At 39.7% G+C, this 20081-nt stretch overlaps 1 protein-coding gene across 1 annotated transcript in view; it reads left to right on the top strand.

The window, feature by feature from the left end:
* The window catches only part of thsd7ba (thrombospondin, type I, domain containing 7Ba), a 167720-nt gene that overhangs the window by 19322 nt on the left and 128317 nt on the right, over positions 1–20081 (top strand). Inside the window, exon 2 of the mRNA XM_040149288.1 lies at positions 18254–18590. The gene's annotated coding sequence lies outside the window, so the exon portion shown is untranslated. The remainder of the gene's footprint in view (positions 1–18253; positions 18591–20081) is intronic.

Here is a 20081-nt window from a genome sequence, read left to right as displayed (position 1 = left end):
CACATTGCTCTGCCTTTGGTACAAGCAAGTTTTATTTCTGTCAAGAGCTCTTTATTTAATTTTAGTGTGCTTTAGTTTTCACTGACTAAAAGCATCAAGTATGATCCTCTCATTTTTGTTGTAGAAAAGACTGATGAATCCAAGACACTATATGTGGCAAAAGAAAATGGAAACTGAGTTGAAATAATGAAGCTATGTATTGATTCAGACAGGAATGTCATTTTCATGACTTAAAGTCATCACTCACATAATTACATAAATATGATTGAACAGTTGGATAGATGAAACACCAAAATTAAAATTTTGCATCTTTGTCAAATCTTTGATGTTGGCATTTAAAATCAAACAATCAAATGCAGCCAAGATGTGAGCAAAATAGAATCTTAGTTTATATATACTGTACAAACACACACACATACACACACACAAACACAGAAATATATATATATATATACAGTATACAGCTGATTTTTCTTTTTGTTTTGGTCAAATATTCGGTAGCACATTTGCCATATTTGGCCTCACTCGTTTTCTTTTGCTTGTAGAATTGGATCTGCTTGGCTCCCTATGTCCTTTGATATCTGTTTGCAGGTCTGCTGATCCCATGACCTGGTCACTGCCACCAGGGTCATGCTGGAGACAGAACAAAGGAAGTTCTTTAATAGTATTTTGTTGGAGATTAGGGGAGAGTAATTTGTTGTCCTTCTTTAAACCGTATTAAAGACTTATTTTGTAAAATTGGTACTTATTTAGCTGCCTTTTTTGTTTTTTACGTGTCTATGTACGTATTTACTTGACTCTCTTGTGTCCGTTCGTATATCTGTGAAGCCCTGCTTTAGTTAGAAAAAGTTGTAGACAGTCTAAATAAAGGATTTTTTTCTCATGTATTAAAATACATGAAAGAATGCTCTAAATGGCCATACAACCTATTTTTATTGTTGTCTGGGAACAATCTACAACTTTTATATTTCAGAGGTGTTTCTAGGAGATTGAGAACAGTGTTACTTGTCAAGTTTTCAATTACCATCTAATTCACAGCAGTACTCCCTGCTCGGTCTCACATGTCTTTGTGGCACATTGTTGTTGTGAGGAATGCATTATTCAGCAAAGCAGTTTTCCGTTAGTGAGTGTTGATCCAAGACTCCATTTCCTCTCTCAGATTCGTTTATTCAAATTTGACAGTTGTGAGGCAGCTGTCTTAACACTGCTACGAAAGGTCTGAGTAGATTATTAGATTCAAAGAGACAAAGACAGTCCCATCCTCATAACGTAGACTGTTGTCAGACATATGAGTTAACCCGATCTTTCTAACAACGCTTCATCCACTAACAGTGACAGCATGATGCTATTTTCTGAAATTAATTGTTTACCTTCTGAGTTACACACTGATCACAGACAGCTTATGACAAAAATATTCACATTGACAGTGTCATACGCTTTTCTTCACTTACATCTTCCTTGGTGTCATTTTATACACCTTAAAGCTGTCATAGATCACGACATATTCTAATGACCATTATCTCCATAAGAAAAGCACCTCTTTAATATCACAACTTAAAAAAAAAAAACATGATTGCTTTGAATTTTTCTTTTTTAATCAAAGTCAAATGAAGTGGATCAAAGTGGAACATTCAGGGGTTGACTGCGGTTTAAAATGACTTTTATAATAATCAGGTCTCTGGCCCAGAATTAGCTTGTTTCTTAAAAAAGTCATGCATTCATAACTCAATTGCAATCACCCAATTTATTGTGCGAGCTTTTCTTTGAACAGCAGCTCTGATGAAGCTCTGGGTGTGTGGATGTGTTGATAATTTTTCATTTACACTGCTTGTGAAAGCAGAGACAAAGAAGTACAAAAGTATCAACTACTACAATCGAGGTAGCTCAGAATCCACTGTCCACATCTAAAAAGTACCACCTTCCATTTTATCTATATGTATCTATCCACACAACTGAATTTTTCTCAGGTGACCTAGACCTGAGACAACACGTACATGATTAACAAAGTTCTATTTCTGCGTCTGTCCTCTGAGCAAGTTCTGCTGACTCTGCATTCAAAAATGTTGCTCATTAAGAGCGTAAACCTTGGCAACAGTAAAACTGCCAGCAGAGAGTGGAGAGTTATTTCCAGCTCTAATGGGATCAGGACACTTTTATCTGGAGTTTTTATCAGTTGATTAACTATTGCATTGTTCTTTGTTGAGATGTAGCGAGTTGTTTCAGTCACCCCAGGTTGAAGAGGTCAAGTCAAGGTGAGATCCAATCAGAGTACAGCACCCTCCCAGGCTGGCGAGTCCTGCTGTAATTACACTCTCCAAGACTCCTGCTGAAGATACAGATAAGGTGTGGGCATTGTTAAGGGACTTGGGGAAACCTTGTCTACACAAACATATTGTTTCACATTTTTCATGTTAATTGCATTGTCAGGAATTGGTAGAGCTTTGCATCATAAGCACAAAGTTTCAAGGTGACCTCTTGCACTACAAGTTGATATCCTTGTGTGATGGATATGTGTCTTCTATGTGGAAATGATTGCCATGATCATTGGTTCTCTCCTCTCACTCTATTGTATATACATACAGTAGTACTACTATCGCACATGCTCCATGGAACATCTAATCTGGCTCTCTGAATTTTCCAAAGGGCAACGTTTTGGGGTGGAATCATGGTTTCTGACTATGTGAAAAATCTAAATTGGCTATCTAGAGTAAATGATTTATCATCTGATACCTTGATGTAGCTAAAGATGCATCTAAGAATGCTAACTAAACTGCGTATTTTCACTGCATGCACTCGTACAGAATAGCAGTCTGGTCCACAGTTCAGTGTCTTGTACCAATTTTAGAGCCCTGTGTTGTGAAGAGAGACTTAACTAATCAGTGAATGTATGCATACTGTTAGACCTGTTTGTCATTCCACACAGCACATTCCTTAAAATGGAGACTGTGGATGACACTGTAATTAATCTTTTGAAACTTTATACTGTATATGTCAGGTAAGCAGTTGTGGATGACATTATTAGTTAGAATCACCCATTAATTTAACCGTGTACGGACTGTGCCATGAAGTTGTCTTGCATTTGAAGCATTCATATGTAGTTTTAGAGCATTTCTGACTTTATTACAGTACAAGGGTAAAATAAAACACTGGAGCATAATGACCCACTCAAATGATTATGAAATAAAAACTAAAAAGAATCTCTGCAGTGCTTTAACATGAACTTGTTAAAGTATCCATTAGCTGAGAGCATAGCCACTAATCTGATTTTTTGTTGCACATGAAATCAAATTACCCATTTGGTGAAGCTCAGCAATATTTTCACCTAGCTCTCACATACTGTGATATCCTCATGGTGTCCAGGTCACGGTTCTCGCTCCTCCATCTTAAGGCCCAATACAGCAGAGTAAATCTGTATCCCCTTGTGCATAGATGTGTCTGATTGGTGGATCAAGTTGTGTGTCCCCCTGTCTGGAACTCTCATTGAATTACCACCATGTGGGCTCAGCAGCTGTTCCTTCTGGTCGCAGCAGGCCGCTGTCGTTAATTGAAGCGTAATGGGCTCAACAGCAGGGAAGGTCAGACAGAGTGCTCTGCTGATGCACAGCCCCTGTCAGAACCTATACACAACACACCTCGAAACTTTCAAACTCCTGGGTTAGACCAATATCAGGCTGATATGCATTTTCACGTGTCAGTCAACTCTTCATTTCTACACATGCCTCTTTGTAAATCAAGTTCATGTAAAAGTTATAAATTCATAACCATGTATTACCAATACATGAATTTGCCTCAAGCCTTAATTGCTGCGATAAACTCAGTGTGCTTTGGTTGGCTTTGCTTTGGTATGGCACTGCAGTTCAAATGGAACTTCTCTGCCACTGTGCTGACACCATGTTTCACTGACAAATGCCACTTTAAACCAGGCGGTGATTCTTGGCAGCTGTCTCCATGTGGTAGCTACAGTATCACCGTAGTAAGTACAGCCATTTACTCTGCATTGATCCCCTAGCCAGCCCTTTGCTAGTACAGCCCATTGGCTGACACAGCTGTGCGGCGGCTTTCAAATTGAAATGCTCCAAAATATGTTTCGTCTCTGATATTTTTTTTTTTCCACTGCCAGACTCATCTTATGACTTTTAACCATTTTCTTTTCCCTCAATTTTTAAATTGCACAGTCAATATATGACATTAGCTCACGGTGCGATCTTTTTTTGTTGTCTGTGCACTTTGTACATTTCAGCAGAGAATTTGAATGGAAATTTTTATAATTTAAATTACATAAGTTTCTCAAGTAATCATTTCAGTCCTTCGACATTCATCAAATTAGGATTAAACAAAGTGTAGGTGAAATAGAATGGATTTACTATAAATTAATGCTATGCCAGATGAAACTGTAACTCTGGTGGCATGTTTACCCAACTACATAATTGACAATGTGAAATAGTCGCATACAGTGCAAGTGGGCAATAAAATGAAATTATTTGTTGATTTTCCATGCTTCAATATACACCACCACCTTGATAAAATAAGACAAACTTTATTAATCCCTAGCAGGGAAATTCAGATGGTAAGAGGTCTGTCAGTCTTGTAAGAACAAATTGTCAGACACAAACAGGACAAAAACAACAGCTCAAACGAGCCTGGGTCAGGGAGACAAACTCCCACTGGTAATGCTGGTAACTCACTGCTTTGTACACTGTAGGTATTTGTTTTCACATATTTACTTATTCAATAGATTTATATAAAAGTCTGTGTGTACACTGTAATTTGAATTTGTCATTTGTGTTTGTGTGCTCTGCGTGCTGGGTGTTATGGCTCTGACGACAGTCAGCTCCAGCATTAGCATAGCTGTTCATCTTGCCGCTCACACCTCAAAGCACCATGAATTATCCTCCAAGCTCCACTCATGTTTGGAGATTCAAAAAGATTTCATGGATCATTGGCATGAGATCAGAGAGTCATTTTTATGAGTCAGAGAATCATAATGTTTTTGAACATGGTACAGTTATTGCAGGAATAGTTTGCCCAGCTGCAACTGATTCTGTCTTGTTTCACTGGCATTAGGAGCCACTCTGTACAACAACAGCTACTTGCATGAAATAGCCTTGGAATTCTGGGTTGTACTGTAAAGCTGTGAAAGATTTATCCTGTGATGGGGCACCCTGGTCAGAGTCAAACTAGGGATGTAGAATTTTTATGTTTGTATAGATTCATGTCCCAGCTCATGCTGTGCTGTTGCATCTCTAGGATGTTATCATTTCCAAGTCTGAGGTGGAAGTATTTTCAGTCCTACTATCAGCATGATTCCTAATAGAGATTCTTAGATGGTTGATAAACATGGGCCATTTCACAAATACACAGCAGGAGTTGACATACCATTTATGTCTGAAAGGCGCGTCATGTGAGAGACTATCCTTCATAGTCCAAAATTTCAATAGGGTCAAAAAGTCTGAGACCAATCTACACACTGTATGTAGAGTCCCACTGGAAGCAATAATATGGGAAAGCTGTGTAATGATTCCTCTTTGTGTTCCAAGCCTGCCATCAAAATACCTAGGATCATTTTTGTAATTACAGATTATGCATTTCAGTTTTACATTTTGTCAAAAAGGTCTATCCTTTTTATGCTTTGGTTATAATAGAAACTTATTTAAATCTGCATCAGACCTATGGGACAAATCTGGTATAAATGAGGTATGAATCCTCTGACTGGTTTAGAGATGTGATGCAATCATACAGCACAGTGGAGGGCTGTCTTTTGTTGAAGAATCTGTAGATTGTTATTCTTTGGCAAAGAATTGATCTTATTTAAAGACAATGTGGCTTAGTAATGCAGAATGTCTTATATAAAGGTTAAGCTGTTACTAATACTAATCATTATTTGAAATTAAAAATTGAAGGTCATTCTAAAGTTGCATTTCCAATCAAAGATCAATCACTGATATAAACATGGTTTCAATAAGCATGGTATCAAAATAAGACTGTATCAGTGTGCCATTTTTATATGTTTCCTCACTGAAAACACTTGATTTTCCGTGGGATTCTATTTCTGTCTTTCATGTTCTGTCTTGGCAGTGTGGCGGATTAACTGGTTAAGAAATTAAACCTTTCTTTGTGTGTCTTATTCGCTTTGTACAAGTCTCTGCAGCAAACACAATATGTGCTATTTTTGTAACTTGAAGTACAGAGTGAGAAAAAAAAGGACTTGCCTTATTTGGACCAGAATTGGTCTACCCTTTCCCCAATCCTAATCTTTGATGGCCCCTAAGAACAAAGAACATAAAAGAGTGAATGCACAAACATTGAGGGAAATGTGCTCCAAATCCAGAAATGCTACAAATCTCTGAATACAAAAACACATACAAATAGGCAAAACTCATGCAACAAGAATTACCACACAGGAAGTGCTCCAGGACACTATGGGGAGCGATGGGTTCAATTTGGATAAGCAGCAATGTTGCAGATTCTTTTTCGTGCCCAATCAGGCTTTATGTACCTAATCTAACCATTTATTAAGTAAAGAAAAAGAAATCCATATAGGTTTTCAAACATGTGGTCAGTTTATCCAGATAATGTTTGTTTGGATATTTGCTCTGGCATTTTTTTGAGATGTGAGTACCAGCCTGCTCGGTAAGACTTGGCAGGTCATCCCAGCAGCTTGCACTCTGGCTCCCAAGATGTCCGGTCGGTCAGTGTGTGCTGTCTTCCCGAGAAAACAGTTTTGAGCCCGTCACTCTCCCAAGTGTCCCGAGGCACTTCCAATGTAGAAATTCTCTTTGCATATGTTTTCCCTATTTCCTGTATGTGTTTTGTATTTGTAGCATTCCTGGATTTGGAGCACATTTTGTTTTTTGTGCTTTCTCTCTCGTATGTGCTTTGTCCTGAGAAGCTACCATACTAATCTCTATCAGGATGAGTGAAGTTGCCCTTTATTTTTCATGACAGGGATTTATACTGGTTGCAACTGCCTCCACATCCACACTAGCGAAACATAAAAGCATATGTTATGAAAAATCAGTAGCTACTAGAGAACTGTACATTTTTCAATCACGTTATTATGCCTCATAGTTAGAGGAACGTACTGTTTTTAATGTCTCTTACAGTTAATAAAATCATCCCCTTTCTCAGTTTAGCTGTGATGAGTATGATGACACTAATTTCATTCCATTTACATCTTTGATCTGGTACTCAGTGTTAACACTTTTTTATGTTTAGTAAGAATAGGTCATAAAAAGTGGTTCTCAAGGTAAGAAAACTGATCTTTTTGTAGTCAAATGTTGTTTGGCTATTTTCATCAAATGGTGAGTATAGTCATGCATTTTTCAACAATTTCTGTGCAGTGTTTATAATTATGGCTGCACAAGGATAAAAAAAAAGGAAACTAAGAATGGTCTATACCATGACTGTAACCATAGTGACACCAGAAAGGTTCTGACTCTGAGGTTTTTATCCTTTTAAAATTCTCAAATACCATGTTTTATGACTTTTTAATAAAGTGCCACATATTAAAGATACCACCCTCAGCAATGCACAAGGTTGCTCATAGGTTCTTTGTACTGTTTAACTGTCTCAACCAGCCAACAAGTTAAAGTTTTTATTCAACACTTTCTTTAAGCTAGAGCTAAAACCATAATTTCCATTCCTCTAACGACTTTACAATGGAAGTACAGAAATACCTTATCTGTTAACCAGTTTTAAACACAAAAGAAAAGGCTGACAGCTGCCTGTTAACCCTCGTACTTTTCACATTGTGGCTGGGGCACGATTGAAAAAGAGAGCTGAAACCACTTCCAAGCTCCTCTGCAACCACTATCAAAATGTATTTTTCTATATATAATGTTTTTTTGCCATCCATCTTTTCGAAAAGCTATGACATGACATCAGGATACTGTGTTTGTATTCTGAGCAGAATTATTATATATTACTTGAACACCTCCTTATGTCGACATAGGCTCAACGTTGCCGTCCTTGTGCTGGCTAAGTTACAGGCATCATCAGTTTGTAATGTCATAGTAGCTCATGATTGTCACTTGATGCTACGTATTAACACGCATAAAAACCTCAGAATGAGAGACACTTCTGAGCTAGTAGCATCAAGTTGGCGCCAACTGGAAAAGGGCATCAGCGCTTAGTGTACAATATCGGTCACCCTCCTTGCCTTTTCCATGAACATTTTAGTAAAAGTTGCAGAAGTGGAGTGCAGAGGCTCTTTAACCAAGTCTGGCATACGACAGGCCCTATCAGAGCCTACATGGATGACCTCACAGTAACCACATCTTCTGTACCAGGCAGCAGATGGATCCTCCTTGGACTGGAGAGGCTTATTAGGTGGCCCAGGATGCGCTTCAAGCCTGCAAAGTCCAGGTCACTTGTTCTGGGGAAAGGCAGAGTCTCTGACAAGTCCTATTTTTCCCTGGATAGCACCACGATTCCACCAATCAGTGAGAAGCCAGTCAAGAGTTTTGGAAAACTCTTTGATCACAGCCTCAGAGATGTGGTGGCCATCCAGACATCCATCAAGGAGCTAGACCGTTGCCTTAGCAGAGTGGACAAGTCAGGACTGCCTGGAAGTTTCATTTCCTGGATATACCAGCATGGCATCCTTCCTTGAATCTTCTGGCCCTTGCTGGTTTACGATGTTCCCATCACATCAGTAGAGACAATGGAAAGGAGAATCAGCGGATACCTTCACAGGTTGCTCAGTTTACCACACAACCTAAGTAGCGCAGCTCTGTACAGGAAGAATAACATCTTGCAGAGATGAGTTGAAGGTCTACCAGACCAGTGAGGCGTTGCAGAAACTCCAGGGATCCTAAGGTGAAGGACTCCAAGGATTGTAAAGCTGGCATTACAATCCACACTGGCAGAAGAATGAGTGCTGCCCGGGAGCTTGAGACTGCAGAAGCAAGGCTGAGGCATAAGGCATTGGTGGGGGCAGTGGTAATGGGAAGGGTGGGCTTGGGCAGCTTTCAAACAACATGATACAACAAGGTCCAGGGCAAGGAGAGGCAACTGCTTGTCCAGGAAGAAATGAGGAGTGCCATTGATGAAATAAAAGCATGTAAAATGGCAGGCATGAGGCAACAGGAGGCTTGGATGAGAATGGAGAGTGCAATAGAATGAAGGCTCACTTGGACTGACATCTGGCGAGCAGTGCCCCAGCGCATAAAAAAATCCTGGTCCAAGCCATTGACCACATCTTACCCAGCCCAGTGAACTTCCAGCTTTGGGAAAAGACTGATAAACCTTCCTGCCCCTTTTGCTCTGGGAGAGGGACACTCAATTCTGAGCCGCTGCATGAAAGCCCTGGGGGATGGTCGCTACTGCTGGTGTCATAACAAGGTGCTAAAGGCAGTTGCTGAGAATGTCTCCTTGGCTATAACAAACAGTAGGCTCCACGGCACCCAAAGAGAGAAAGGTAACCTTCATCAAGGCAGGAGAGCAGGCCAAACCACAACCCAGAACTTCTGCAGGTCTACTTTCTGGAGCACAGGATTGGCAACTAATGGTTGATCTAGGCAAGCAAGTTTCCTACATGGATCGCTGTAACATCTTTGTGACATGGTCATGGCCTAGAAACTGACAGAACTGACCGTGCCCTGGGAATACCACATGGGGGAGGCATTTGAAAGAAAGCATGCCAAGTATCAGGGACTCTTGGAGGAATGCCGGAAACAGGGTTGGCGAGCGCACTGCTACCTAGTTGACTTGGCTGCAGAGGCTTTGTCGGCCACTCACTACAGAGTCTAAACCCTGCTGGCCTTGAGTGAGCCCTTAAAGAGAATAGCCATCAGGGCAGCAACGGAGAGGCAGCAGAGAGAGTCTCCGATAAAGAGGGGTGATCCGTAGTCCAATGTTGCCTGGGCGAGGTTGAATGATGTTGTGAGACCTGAAACACCCAATTAACCCAGGAAACATCACTGATGATGCATCCCAGTGCATCCGTAGTATGTATCTTTTGCCTGTGAGTTCCATTTGAATGATATTTGTCTCTTTATGGGATGTTGGGTGACCTTCACCCCCAACCCCAGAAGTAATTACAATAACAATCATTTTTCTTTTTTTTCTGGGTACAAATTAGGGGTGTAACAGAAAAGCTTCTATTTGTATCTGTAATGAGGTTAGGCATGGTTTATATTGGAACTTGTTAAAAATTGTCTAATCTGTTTCTTTCTCTGCATTAAATTGTTTTCTACTGCAATTTGTAGTCCTTATGCATTGAACTCTACTATATATGTTTACACAACACAATAGATAACATTTTAACCGTGAATCTGAATTAATCTAATATTACAATATATTGCTACCCCACCTTTAAAATTAAAAAAAATAGGTCTAAACTGAGTCTAAATAAAAGCTGTGTGACTGTAGAAGTTAAAAGTGTCAGAATTAACAGAACTGCTTTCAGCCACATTGCATGATTTTTCTTTAAATAGTTGAAGTTGTATACGTATAGTTGAAGTTGTATATGTAATAGGAGGAGGCTCAGATAAAAGTAAAGGTTGTATGAAAGGTCTATAATGAAAGTTTATTATTGACAAAAAATTTGCCATAATAACTTATTGCGCCCAATGGCATATTTTTATGCAAAAAGGAAATTGTGCATGCAGGTGGAGGAGGTCCCGCTTAAAGTACATTTTGCTTAAATGTCAGTTTAAAAAAAAAAGGGAAAGCTATTGACAAAAATTTGAAAAGCTCCTAGGCCCATTAGCATGCATATGAGAAGGTCCCTAACTTCAGCTCCTCAGTTTCCTGTCTTCTGACAAATTGTGCATAGTGCAGGCTTCAATATCAGATTATGAATTAAACATACCACCTGTGGAATATAAATCAGACTTTATCCTGCTCTGAACTACTAATCTGGTGAAGACTAATGAAAAGTTGTTGAGGACACGCATCGCTGAATGTCAAACCTGAGTACACAATGTTTTTAGCCAATAGCCTTTTTTTTTTACGTGAAAAGTACTGCTGCTTTGGCTAACATGTTCACATTACACAGACAACAATCACTTGGATTACTCAAAATGTGGAAAAAAAAAATGTGAATCTGATAATTAGGAGACAAGATCTGATAAAGATTGATGAGTGCCTTTCAAATATGACTTCTAAATGCATTTGTGGCCGGTTATCCATATTATCCATATAGAGCATCAAGCTTAAGGTAACTGCCCCACAAATACCCTGTAAAGGTATACAGTAAAACTACTCAGCTTTTTGCAACAGCATTTTGTTTCCTCATGTCCCAAAGAAAAAAGAAACCACTACAACATACAACATACATTTAAGTAAATAATATAGTACTGAATAGTACAATTTTTGCAGCCTGTTTTTAGCTGCAGATGAAATTGGTCTTAAAAGCATTTCCAAACTGGCTTTAACACTAAACCTTAAGTAGCAAGAGAGAAGACCGAACAGACGGATAAGACCACATATGGATACAAACTGTAAAAATCACAAAAAACGCTTTGGGTTATTCTTAAATCATTAGGTAACAATAACAAAACCCACTTATTCTTGCCAAAGTGTCAGTATGGAACAGTGTAGCCAATGATCTAGCAGGGAGACATGAATGATTTAATGTATATTTTGCTATAATTCGAGAGTTCCATCCTCTTCTGTCATCATTATGTTGCTGTCATTCATAGACTAATCTTCACAAATTGATGTGTATTCTCTTACATCCTGCAAGTAGTGAAGACAGTTTTGTTAAAAATGCTCACAGGCTCAGTGAATAGCCTAATAGCAGCTGCAAAAACTCTGTCCGTGTACTCGATACTATAGTAGGAACTTACTCCCTTTCATGCTACACTCTACATAAACACCCAGTGAGTGAGTGACAAATTGCATTCTGCCATCTCCTTTTCCTGCTCATCAGCCTTGTGTAGCACCAACACTTGTGAGTGACATCACTTATCTTATTGACAAGCTAACAGCGCTGCCTTATTTGCAGTGCACATTGGTGCCTGTCAGATCTGAGTCAGAAATTGTTTGTAAATGTTTTTTTTTTTCTTTGCTGGAGTACCTCTACAGGTAGAGTTTACCATAGCACTGCAGCTCATTCATCTAGGCTACCCCAGGATTTCTTATTATTATTATTATTATTATCATTTTATTATTATTTGTTAATTTTTAACCCGCTGTCTATTGGTCCATGCATATAAATAAGACAAATAGGCCCTTTAGCAGCATTTTATGCAACATTTAAAACGAAGAAACCAGTGAGAGGAAGTGTAACAGCTGTCTTGAGACCAGTGCATGTCCCCTGTATCCACACTTGCAAAGTGAACTGGATCAATATAAGGTTAAGGTGTAATCCCTGGAACACCCTTCAATCAATACAGGAAGTCACCCATATGAGTGCCTTTTACTCTACATGGAACCATAATTCCCGGTCACAGACTGGCTGGGCCGGCCTCCTTGCGTCTTCTTTTCTCTCCTTTCCATCCATGGCTGCACTCTGATAATCCAGATGGCTACAGACTCAGCATCCGGTCTCTCAAGCAGCCTCTCTCTATTGTCCTGAGACCTTATCACTTGGCACAATACTGGTGCCTCCTTAAAGCACAAAGCGCCCAACTTGTTTCCCCTCATCCCTCAAAATGTGAACTTTGAGCTGTGACACAGTGGAGTTAGACTCTACCCATCTTAAGGAAGAGACTTGAAAAGTCAAAAAACTGTGTGTGTGTGTGTGTGTCAGTTTGTGTGTCCTGTGTGTGCGTGTGCGCCTGCCTGTGTCTATTAGCACATGTCTTTGTGTTTTTTCATCGTTAATGATTACTTTGGAAATTGCATTTGAGTATTTGTGGGTGCTTGTGGACAAGTGCTGTAATGATTTTTTTTTTTTTTTTTAACTGTTGTGAATGTCTGTTCATATCAAACCTCTGATAAAGTGCCTTTATAATATGGTGGAAAAAAATGATTGTGATCTGGTACCATCTTTTTCCACCCCCAAGGCTTTGGATTGATAATGTCACACACACATGTTGACTTTCAGCACATCAGTAAACAAGATAGTTCATTGCATAGTAATTGGCTCGTTGTTTCATATATGTAGATAGCACAGTATGAGATAGAAACATAGCTGTGCGTGTCTGGGTTTTTAGAGGTGCTTGCAGTGTTGATGGGTTTGGAAAGGTCAGTGAACGAAGTGAACATAATGTTCTGACATTTAAAAATGAGAGAAAGGCAAAGATAATAATAATGTTTTTGATGACTCAAAATGTAAAAATGGTGTCTATATGCATGAACTAAAGCTTTGTCTTAGAATCTACAAAGTACTATTTGAATATTAAGTCATAAGTTATGTTTTCAAGCCCTAGATTGTTTTGTTTTTAGGATTTCTTGACCATCAGTGCACTGGCTTGTGCTGGTTGACCTGTTATGGTTTTGTTGACAGACTTTCTATTTTCAAATCTTAACAACATCTTGACTGCGGCTTGATCTAAAAATATGCATTTCTGCTTTAAAGATAAAAATGTACACTTTTATTATGCAAAGCCTGCTTTGAACTTGCATAGGGGAATTTGGTCATACAGAGGTTTTCTTTAATCTGTTATTGTCTGTTATTGTTGGTGCAGCGCATACTGGACAGTGAATAGATCAGCGTATTATTGTGGTCCAAAAAATAAAATAAATAAAATCAGTCAAGGCTTGTTGTTAATTGTTAACATTGTGTTAATTTTTACAAAGAAAACTACAGTAGCTACATAGTCTTGTGTAAAACTACAATACTACATTTCTTTTTCACACATCATGAAACCTCTTCTTTCTCAAACATGCTGGAACATTTTCACATTTTTTTCAAAACCCTAGATCACCAATTTCAAAAAGAAACAGACTTCACATCATGACAACTTATCACAAGAACCAGGCTTTTAATTTCACCCATGGTTCCCCTCTCCTCCACATTTTTTCCCTCTGTATAATTGACTTTTTACAGGTTTCAGCCATCTCTGGTCATCTTCTGCAGGCTAGGCAGGTATCAACCCCCACACACACACACACACACACACACACACACACACACACACACACACACACACACACACACACACAACACACCCGCACAGAGAGATAAATGCACACAGCTCTCATACATTAAAAGTTATTTTCCACAGGGACACTTGTACCTTCAGGGTCCAGGTGTCTCTGGAACTGCTGACCCATGTTATCAACTTGCCTCAGCATCCAGGCCTCCTCAAAATTAATCCTGACGCCGTCACGCCACCCCCTTCTCGCTCACACTGATGGCTTCCTCTCTGGGCGACAATCCCCTCTGGATCCTCAGCAGTCGGGACTCAGACACGCTCACCTGCCTACCCCAGTCCCACGAGACGCTCTTATCAATTGAAAAGGCGAGACAGAGTGACCAGGATTACAGCCAGTGCTGCGTTAATTATAAGCTTTTTTAATGAAGGGGAGGGTAGGGGCTGAGAGGCCAGGTGGAACAGCACAAAACAAATCCGATTATCCAGAAACGGTTTGTTTCTCTTTCAAGCTCTCCATCCCTCTCATTCTGTCTTTTGTGGAATAATTTCCCAGCTCTGCTTCACAAGGCAGAGACATTTGTTTTGGTGTCTGTTTCTGCTCCAAATCCTTTTTTGCTCTATTTTGCAGATGCTGTCGCAGCTTCCCAAGGGGATGTAGTTACTTTATTTTGATTGAGGTTGAACTACCTGAAACATAACCAATTAAAATTGTGCGTAAGGAAGATGAGAGATGTCCTTTCACCTAAAGCAACTTTAGCTGTTTCCACTCTTTTCCTTGGAGACTTGGCTGATTCTTACAGAACGTTTTCATACCAATACATAGAAAAAGGCTTATCATTTTGCAGCTTTTGGTCTGCTATTGTTCTGCGCTAATTTGACATTCTATGATATTCCTTTCCCTGTCTTTGGTAAATTATTTATGGTGTGAAAAAATATCCAATGAGAATTATCTGGCTAACAACACAATGTAGCTTTGTTTTAGGCATCACATCAATTAACTTCATTTTTCTGTAAAGGCTAATGATTCACTTTGAGCTGTGAGAGCTAGTAAATGGTGCATAAATATCTACTGTAGCGATGAAATTAAACATCCTTTATATGCCTAAAGTAGCTTAACGCATGTAGGTATTTTCTGTGAATCACAAGGGCCTCTTAACATTGAAGTACATCAATTTATCTTGGAAAGCTCTGACTGTCTCGGGATTGTTTTGATAAACATATGAGGGTGAGCTGCAATCGATCACACGGTGCAGTGATTTTTATTCTGTATCAGACAAGTTTGAGCAACATACAATACCAGCTTGTATATTAACACAGCTGTGGGCTCCAGCTTTGCCTGGATTGAGTTTTCATTTCGGTAAATGCTAAGCATTTACCAAGAAATACTATAATTGTGATGATTTAGGACTTAGCAGATTGTGGCTCAAATTAAAAATATACTTAAGTGTACTGAAGCAGAGATTTCCTATCTGTAATATTATTTGATGTAACTAATTTGATTAAGAGATTCTCTGCAGCTTGTCCATATTTTAAAATCCTGTTGCCACATTTTCTTTGCCTTTTTCAAATTTACCCTGTCTGATCACATTTGCTTTGTAATTAATCACTGTAATTCAGCAATCTTCTAAGGAATTATGCGCTTCCAGGCCAGCTATTTCAATGAATCAATTTTCGATTCAACCCAAAGCTATTTTTTATAAGCATTCAGAAACTGAAAAAATGTCAAAATACAGAGATTAAAAAGATTAAAGCCAATTCCCCAATTTTGCAGGAAAAAATATACCCAGGAGTAGATGGATGGTATCATTTAACTGATCTTTGTGTGGTGAGACTGGGTGGGCAGTGCTGACTAAGAATTCTCTCCTGCCATTATCACTGCTGTGACCGTGTCAGCTTGCTTAACTAGCCATAGCACTGCACCTACAGCACATTGAGGCAGGCAGAAAGAGCCATAGTATGTTTGGTACCACAACGATAAACATGCAGCTGATTGAGTTCACAACCCTGGCTTCAGGAGCAGCAGCTTGGACTGCCAGACTTTTTGAGGTGCTAGAGGTGTAGAAATACCTCCCTCTTTCAGATGCAGCCACACACAACATCTTAACTGTCTGGGGAAGCAGTTACTGGGAGCATTGAAAAATATACATATGGCCTGTTTTAGTGATGAGTTGAGTTTGATGTTTGTCTGCTGAGCTACAGGGGTAGACACTGGTTTATGATGTAGCGAAACCCTATAGTCTATGAATGCTACCAAGCCTATTCATGAAAAACTGAGTTTATTTAAAGACACATTCAGATGATCTGAATGAGAATTCATATCCTGATCAAGGTCTCCTCTCTATTTATTTTTTTTAAATATACAATGATTTGTAAGAAAAGGCAACTAAAAGTAATTTGACAGATGGTAAAGTGCAGGAGATTATTAAATTCAAAATCCACCTACATGAGCAGAAGATTGCCAATACATTATGTTATAATATTACATATAACTCTACGTCACTGATATCAGCAAAACATCTAGGTCTTGATCTCCCAGAATGATGTGGGTAGCAGCATGGGAAGAAATAATAATTTTCACTTTGGTGCTGTGTTTATACATTTTTTTTTTTTTAGTAATACTACAGGTTGTCATATTAGCATACTAGTATCTAACTAGTTAAATTTGGGCTTTAAAATGAAAAGAAGAAAGAAAAGAGGAAATGTCTCACAACTACAATACGTATGCAGTGAGATGGTGACATCCAGCACAGAGACAGGGTATATGGCTAAATACACTCTCTGAATAGATATTAAGGAAAACGAATGCATGTGATATAGAGAAAAAAGCTCTGTAGTTGTGACAAGATGGCTTATGGCTGTGGGACTGGAGGATAGTGCCAAGCCAGTTGAAGTAAGCAGCTCCTGAAGGAAGGTGAGAAGCATGAGGTAGATTAAGGTTAAAGGCAATTTTTGTCACAGAGGCTGGCAGGCTAACACTTGTTTGAGGCTTTTCTGTCTGGACCAAAGTGGTGGACTAACCGACCAACAGACCGACATTGCCCTCTTAAGCACCATTTCGCTAGCATGGCACCTTTGTGTCAACCTGTTAAGATACCTTACGATAATGTTTTTAGCATCCCCACAAAAACCTAGAAAGTGTCTGTACCAACAGTTTATTCTGATTTCTTAAAAGCTGTCTATGATTTTAAGTAGACAATAATAATTATTGCATTATCAAAGACATACAAATCCACAAGAGGTGAGAAAATAGTAAGAGGTACTACACACACTTTGACTGCAGTAGAAGTCTAAAGTTGAGATTGAATAAAGAATAAATGAATTGTTTGTCCCTAACTGAAACCACATGTTCAGAATTGATTTTGATTCATCCAGCAGGAGCCCCTTTCTTCCACCCTATTTGTCGGCCTTTACTTAGTTAGTCACCAGCTGTAGGAAGAGAGATGAAGCTCCAGAGACAAGCTCATTTGAGCCACAATGGAATGGCAAGGCAAAGTACTTAAAAGCCTTGGGAAATAAGGTCGGGGTCACTGGGATATGGGGTTTTCAGGTGGTTTTCAGGGAGGTCGATAGGGGGGGAGGGGTGGGGGGGGGGCAGGAGGTGTTAATAGAATCAGAGTTTTCTCTGGATGAGCTCAAAGGAAAGGCTTGGCTGGAGGGTTGACAGGTATTCACTGAATTTCATAGTCAAAACACCAGGCTGCAACTCTTGGACTGCACTCTTGTCTTTCTGTTAGAATTCGACAAAGGCAATGACAAACCATCACTGCAAGCTTTGCGGTTTTATGTCAGAATTGCTAACAAAAACCAACGCTGTGGTTATACGATGCGTAAGTTCCTTTGCCCTTCCCCCCTATAACTGCAGCAAGTCTAAATTTGGGTAACGTGATAATCCTTTTTCATATGCACAGAAACATTCTCTGAGATCTTTCCCCTAAGATGAATTGTAGAATGAATATGACAGAACAGATGAATGGTTTATAAATCACAGCAAAGTCATACCCCTGGACCAATGTGTAATGATGGTGTATAAAATGAAAGGCGATGCCTTAAGGTCATATATCTTTATGAAGCCTCCCTGCATCTACACAGTGTCATTCATTGCTGTTTGCTGTCTGTAGCCTTTGCACACCTCTCCGATGGAAGATAGCAATCAACAGTGCATCGTGTGAAAGAAATGTAATGTTGTATAAACAGTCAGATTTTACTCTTCCGCAGTATCAGTTGTTTATATCAGTGTCTCTTTTTTCTTTCTTCCTCTACCTCAGACCCCGTATCACAGGCTGACTCCTGTGCTAACCCCACAAGGAACATCAGTGGGTGGGTACTTGACTGAGACAGCACCAGGGAGTTAATACCAGTCAGTGCTGCTGGAGGTGTGACACAGTCCCAGCCCTCTACACATTGATTCACACCGGATTAAGCCACTGCATGATGCTTCAGGCGGAAGGCCTGGCGCAGCTGATTTACTGTTGCTGTCAGACTTAACGCCTTTGGAGGCCTCCTCTGCCCTACTCCTGTCTCTTGTGGAAACAATTGTGGAAAGCATCTGCCACCGCACCAACCAGATCACCCAAAGGGATGACTGGCAGTCATCTTGCTCAGGTACAGTGTAAATTGCAAATCATGCACTGACAGATACAGTGTATTTACAGTGTGCTTGTAGTTTAGGTTGCGGTTGTTTATGAGGATACTTTACAATTTCTGGGTTTTTATTTATGGCAAACAAACTAAAGGTAAGGTATGGCTAAAGTTAGGCAACAAAAACAAAGTTTGGGAACGATCTTAGTTGCAGTAAAGGAAAAAAACAAACATTGATTGCTTGTCTGCAATGGGGCGCAAGCTGATCTCGTGCATTGAAGCTCAACTCGCTACACTCCCACCCACCACCCAGACCTCCACACCATGACATTCTGCCTCACTCCATTTAGGGCACACTACTTGACCCTTTTGATCTGTCCACAGATTTTTGCTTTCAATTATTTTTCAGTCAACAGTGCCCATTTGTTATACATTCACGATGAAAAGTGCCAAGAGGCTCAACCCGCTGTCAGCATCTGTTCAGCCAGTAAAATTAGGAAGTTGTCTTTGTTACAGTTCTGAATAGAATAATGCACATAATGTCAGAAAAATTCAGGAATAAAATGAAATGAAAGATTGACAGAAATACTCGTAAATATACTGTTAGCCTTTACAGTGACAGTTGACTGCAGCTGCTCCCACAAGCCTGCGATCAAAGAAATACAAAAAAACTGTGTTGTGTGTTGCATTTCTGATTCGTTCAATGCTGTCATGGTCATTCCTGCCAACGAAAACATCTGCAAAATGATCTTGTTTGGATGCGTATAGATGTCTGATTTTATATTGCCAAACACAATCAAAAACAATTACATGCACCACAACGTGGAGAAAATACTTGCAGCTGTGGTAACCTGAATATACTGGATGCAGTACACAAAGAAGAGCACAGGGATACTAGCAGGAATTGAAGCTGAGAGTGTGAAGAGAGACTTAGCTGGTTGGCTAAATAATTGCGTGGAAATCTAGCAAAGGGGGCTGCATATCTGGTAAATGGGCTGGGATCAAATTCCTCTGTTTCCACTCCAGACAGAACTGGGTGTTTGGCTTATTTAAAGAGAGGATGGGGGATCACTTGGTGATTGTTCAGAGCCTTGGCACACCAAATTAGCTTTTGACATTCATTTGGAAAGATCTAATCAAACATTAATTATTGTGACCACCTGTGAAAGGGAAGGCTGTGGAGTGTTGCTCATCTGTTCCCTTATGATAGCTGCAGGGTCCTTCCTCCCTGAATCCAGTGAGTGAGCCCCACACAAGGACCACAGGAGACAGAGAAGCAGATTGCATTCCATCAGATCATGGAGTATCTAATAGGATGCACAGCAGCATCTGAGCCACGCTGCTGTTTGCCAGGTTTTCTGTGGCCACTGAGAGCCCGGCATGATTCTTTTGACCCAGATATTTACCGGCTTAAGAGATTTTCTTTTTTAAGATTTTTGGGATAGCCTGTATTCTTCCTCTACTGACAGCCACAGACTGGATGAGCCAAAGCCTGAGCTTTGTGAACGCAATTGT

Source organism: Xiphias gladius, chromosome 16 (genome assembly GCF_016859285.1).
Source record: "Xiphias gladius isolate SHS-SW01 ecotype Sanya breed wild chromosome 16, ASM1685928v1, whole genome shotgun sequence".
In the NCBI taxonomy this organism is placed as follows: Eukaryota; Metazoa; Chordata; class Actinopteri; order Istiophoriformes; family Xiphiidae; genus Xiphias; species Xiphias gladius.
This window is presented reverse-complemented; position numbering and strand designations above follow the sequence as displayed.